The following is a 6,000-nucleotide window of genomic DNA, read 5'->3' as shown; positions in this document are numbered from 1 at the left end:
GACAGCTGCAGAACAGGTGTGTCTAAGAGAACAAGCTCAAGGAAGGTGGGGAAGTAATACTGGGGAACTCTGGGGTGCGGTCTCTAGGCTCATGTTGTACTTTGGCTCTGTGTCTGACATCTACCATATGCGCAACTCACTCCCTTTCTACAGAGTTGTATTTACTCTGCTCCCTTTTTACTCCTTTATTGGTGGTCCTGGGTTTTGAACTCAGAGTCTTGCCCTTGGAAGGCTGGTGCTCTACTGCTGAACCATGTCTCCAGCCCTCTACCTTTGCTCACCAAGAGGATAAGTTTCTTGGACTGAAAGATTTGTTGTCATTCCTTTTACTCCTGATAGAATCATTTCTCCTTCCCCCATAATAATATTTATTTCCTCCCTATTTTTTTCTAGCACCTTCCTTCTATGCTCTAGGGATTACAAACTACTATTTCCAACCACTAGTTTATTTTCAGTGCTGACAGCCATCTTATCCTTACCAGGACCTCTACTTCATGTCCAATTTTATTCCCTCAAGTTTTTTGGTGGAGAGAAATACATACTTTGCAAATCATTTCCCCTCTGATGCTGCAGGAAGACTATCTGGAGGCGGGACTTTGTAGTTGATGCTTCATATTTGGGCAGAAATGTCATTTTTCTGGAACCTGGCCCTGTTCAGACAATTGACTCTGTGGGAAGAAGTCGGGCAATGGTGGGTCAGTTGTTTTCACATCAATAAAATCATTATTAATGATTTTCCTTCTTTAACTAATATCCACCACATTTTCATTCTGCCTGGTATTAGGGAAAATGCTGGAGATGAGTTGGTGAGCAACAATCAGACATAGTCTTACTCTCATTTTTGTAAGGGGGCTTGGCAACAAGAAGATAGACAGATAACATGGATGAGATAATTTTTTTTTGGGTCCGGTCGTGGGGCCTGAACTCTGGGCCTGGGTGCTGTCCTCAGCTCTTCAGCTCAAAGCTAGCACTCTACCACTTGAGCCACAGTGCCACTTCTGGCTTTTTTCTTTTTGCTTATGTGGTGCTGAGGAATCAAACCCAGGGCCTCAGGCATGCAAGGCAAGCACTCTACCACTGAGCCACCTTCCCAGCCCCTGGATGAGATAATTTTAAGTTGTGATAATACATAAAGAAAAAGACTAGGAGCCAAGTAGAAGAAATGAAAGTACCATCACCAGAACAAATGGGGACAGAGGACAGGTAACAGAAAACGAAGTTTCAACCATGATGTTCAGTTGGCAGTGTGAGTAATTGGTTGGTGATGGTGCCATTTATCCAGGAGAAGGTGGAGGATGGGCTGGGTATGAGGAGGACTTCTAGAAGCTCTACAATTGACAGGCTAGAGGCATTGGAAGAAGGAAATGTCCAGACTATAGTGGGAGATGAGAGGCCCTCCATGGGCTGGAGACTCATACTTGGACATCATCAGCATTTGGATGGAAATGGATGTGTTCTTCCAGAGAAAGGCAGGAAAAGAAATCCACAGGGCCTAGTCTATAGAGTCAGAAAGAGGGGACAGACCAAGCAATAGAGTGGCCCAAGTTTCCAGAATGTCTTTACCTGAGCAATGAAGGAGTTTTTAAATTGGTGCCAAGAAAAGATTAAAGCACCCCTGGCCTTCCTAGGACAATCTCCACTGCTTTCCAGCCTCACATTCAGATAGTGGCTTCTGTCCTTGGCTCTCCAGACTCTAACCCTTGCTCACTGGCTCTTGTTCAACTGTGTGGGTTCACAGATATCTAAGTAGCCATCCAGTGGTGGGGTATTGGGGTGGGGATCCTCACAGATTCTTAAGGAAAAGTCTGGTTAGGAGGAATGTGGGGGAGTGGGCTATTTTGGAAAAGGGCTATTTTTGAAGGTGTCATTGTCCTAGGGGAAGTAGCCAGGGCAGATGACTTTGGTGCTGGGACCTGAGAATGAAGGAATTAAGTCCATACTGGACTAGATATTCTCAGTCCATTCTAGACTGTTTCTAAGCCAGCCTGACAGCACGACCAGGGCTCTTTCCTGGTTTTTAGTGCTTACTCTTTTTTCTAGTGCTTTAGTATTTACGTACTTTCTTTGAACCATGAACTTCCCTTAAGTTGTTAGACTTGAGTTTGCTTTCTTGAACTTGTTTAGACTTTTCATCTTTCAAGTAGGGAAAGATCTTTTTTTTTTCAGGTCCTGAGACTTGAATTCAGGACCTGGGCACTGCCTTGAGCTTCTTTGAGCCACAGTGCCACTCTCTTTCATCTTTTTTTTTTTTAAATTTAATTTTATTTTATTTGTGAACATACTGTACAGAGGAGTTACAATTACATGGGCAGGATAATGCGTACATTTCTTACCAAGCATTGCAGCCTCCTCCTTTGTTTACCCTTCACATCCCTTCCCAGCCTCCCCCCTCCCCCCAATCCCAATCCTCCTTCCCCCCCTTTCCCTCCACACCCCCCCCCCCGCACCAACGTTGTAAAGCTCGTTTTGGACATGACAACTTGTACTTCTCATTGTTGCAACAGGTCCACCTGTATCCTTAAACAACTGGTTTTTCCCCATCTCCTCCACAAGTTATACTGACATCAAATATAGTGAAAACAGGGGTTATACTGTGGGGGAGGGACATACAAAGCAACAAAGAGATAATCTTATAAATGCATTAGAAATACATGCATGAAAGAAAAAAACATTAAAATACACATCTAAGGGTTCATTTTCCTGACATCACATTATCTGACCTTTTCCGCTTGACTTATACATATACTAGATATTACAAATAAGGGAAACCATGGGACCAATGTTTCTTTAAAAGTATGTTTTGCCCTAGAGCCAAACTTGCAGTGATGGCTGAATATCACTTCCCTGATGCCTGGATCCTAGCCTAGGATTTGGGGCCATTGGTCAATGATAAAAAATATCTTATCCTCTTTGCTTTGCTCTCTTCTTTCTCTTCCTTGCGTGTGGAGTGGCATATCGTCCTCTGATGAGAGAGGACCTAATTCCCATCCCCTATTCTACTCCATCTGTGGACTCTCCTCTGTCCTCACCTGAAAAAAGAATGCCCCTAAAGAGCATCTTTCTGGGCTAAGAGCTTGTGACTCATTGACTTATAGGTCACTTGGCATTGAGGAGATCAAGGTGAGTTGGTAGATTTAGATCATTTCCTTCTCTCTCCTTCTGGGATACAGGCTGCAGGCCAGAGCAAGTATTACCAATCCTGGTGACACACCCCACAAGCCTCAGTTGAGGAAATTGGACTGCTTTGCACAGGGATCTGAAAATACTTTAGTACCAGTGTGGTTAATACTGGCCTGATTATTGCTGATGAACACGTGCATGTGAAGTTTTGGATGATTTGGAGGTAAATCTCCGTATGACTCCTCTTTGGTTTGCCAAAGCTGGGTGCGGTTTTTGTTAGCCAATCACCAGAAATTTCCTCTTGTGGAATTTGGACTGCCCATTTGGACTGCCTTCTCAGCATTTTATTGGAAGTATATTTTCTTTTTTTTCTTTTTTCTTTATTGGAAGTATATTTTCTCTCCACTAACAAAGCCCAAACATGTGGATACCTCCAAGAATTTCGGTATGGCTGAGAAAAACTCAAGTCCAAAGATATTTTCTTTTCACATATTTTGTCTATTTTCTCCTCTGTCTTTTGAATATTTTTTATTATATTTAAGTAGGTGTACAAAGGGGTTTGCCATTCAAAAAAGTAGTTTATGAACAGAATGCATCTTTTTCTTTTTCTTTTTTTTTTTTTTTTTGGGGTCTGGTCATGGGGCCTGAACTCTGGGCATGGGCGCTGTCCCTCAGCTCTTCAGCTCAAGGCTACCACTTGAGCCACAGCGCCACTTCCGGCTTTTTTCTTTTTGCTTATGTGGTGCTGAGGAATCGAACCCAGGGCCTCATGCATGCAAGGCAAGCACTCTACCACTGAGCCACCTTTCCAGCCCCAGAATGCATCTTGATCAATGTCATCTCACCCTTTTGAAATTCTCATCTATCCTTCCAAACTCACCTTTTCTAACTTTTCTTAATTTTGTAGGATATGTATTGATTTTTTTTTTTTTGGGTCCGGTCATGGGGCCTGAACTCTGGGCCTGGGTGCTGTCCCTCAGCTCTTCAGCTCAAGACTAGCGCTCTACCACTTGAGCCACAGCACCACTTCCGGCTTTTTTCTTTTTGCTTATGTGGTGCTGAGGAATCGAACCCAGGGCCTCATGTATGCAAGGCAAGCGCTCTACCACTGAGCCACCTTCCCAGCCCATGTATTGATTTTTTAATTGCATGCTTATACTTCATACATCTACCTACCTCCTCTTGACTCCACTCTACCCCTTTTAAGTCTGTTTTATTTTGTTGAAATCATTTTTCCTTTCTAAGGACTTACACTGTTTGAGTTCTCCCCTGAATCTACTGTATTTTAACAGATACACTAGTGTACATTTGCATATCACCCAATGTATTTACTTATATATTTACATACTAATTTATTTATATTTCTATATTTATAACTACTTATATATTTGTTACTATGTATTTATAAGCCAATTCTAGCAACATTTGCCCTCTGTCTTTCTTGCACATATGCTGCATATTGATTGTGCCTAAGAGTTTGTTAATACCCCAATTACTCTATCTCAGGCTGAAAAGGAGGTAAGATGGTCCTCTTGAGAAACCACTGATGGGGGTGTGGTGTGGGTGAACTGATAGACATGGAACCTATCAGCCCCCTGAGAAGACAGGGCAGGAAAAGATGGCTCTAGATAGCAAAAAAACCAAGGTGATTCTGTTCCCCAGGGGGCACAGGGCAAAATCTGATATTTTGAGCTGTCACAATTTGAGTCTAATAAATATCTTCCTGTGCTCCAGATCAGGATGCAATGGTAGCAACGCCAAGAAGCCTGCACCGCAGGGAGAGGCCACTTCACTCATCCTCTCATGGGGAAAGGGGCAACTTAATAGACTTCTTTGGATTCGAGATGTTTGAGTTAAAATGGAAATGCCTTTTTCTTTTTTCTTTTTGCTTATGTGGTGCTGAGGAATCGAACCCAGGGCCTCAGGCATGCAAGGCAAGCGCTCTACCACTGAGCCACCTTCCCAGCCCTTGGAAATGCCCTTTTATTCTGGCCAAAGCCATAGGAAACAAGTTAGCCAGTAGTGTAGCCTTATGTGGGGACATGTAATCTTGGTATAAACTGCCTGTGAAGGGTTGCTCACAGATGAGGGCCTCACTGTTCTGGTATATACCTATGTCTTCATGTTTCTGTGCTTTTGCTACTTTTTCCTTGCTGGAGATCCACAGTCACTTACTTATCCTGAGGGGCACAGGACACCAAATGACTGTCCATCTGTTTTTCCCCAAATCTTTGTTTACCTTCCCTACACCGCAGGATTTTAATAACATGCCATACCCAACTGAAATAATTAGTATCTGTATCTGTTCTCCATCAGTTACTTGAAGGGACCTTACTCATTTCTGGCATCCTTTCTGGCTAGCAGTGTCTGTTATAATGTAGGCACTTTGAACTTCATTGGGCCAATGAGATTTTGAAAAGGTTTTGGTGGACCCTTAAATGCACCTGCTGTCCCCAGGGACTTAACAATAACACCACCACCACCACCACCACCATCACCACCACCACCACCACCAACAACATGATTAAACAAGGAACTTCTTTTGTTACTGGTGTGACACCTTACCAGAGCTTTCATGTCATCTCACTTAATCCTCACAAATGCTGTTGACACAGGTAGTCATTATCCTTTTTTTCTAGCAGAGGACACTGTGGCTTAGAGAGGCAGAGTGACACGTCTGATGGGAAATGTCAGATCTGGGCCTCAGATCTAAAACCTATACTTGTAACCACTGTGCCATGTGGCTAAACAGGACTGGCTGCTGACTTTGGCTTCCAGGCTGCCCTCTCTGATATGTTTTGTAACTCCAGCACCTAGTATTAACAACTCTCATGAGTATTGAGGAGCAATACCATCAGACCACAAGGCAAATTATCTTCA

This window comes from Dipodomys merriami, unplaced genomic scaffold (assembly GCF_024711535.1).
Source record: "Dipodomys merriami isolate MVZ:Mamm:240054 unplaced genomic scaffold, mDipMer1.0.p SCAF_10, whole genome shotgun sequence".
Lineage (NCBI taxonomy): Eukaryota > Metazoa > Chordata > Mammalia > Rodentia > Heteromyidae > Dipodomys > Dipodomys merriami.
Note: the sequence above shows the minus strand (reverse complement) of the source record.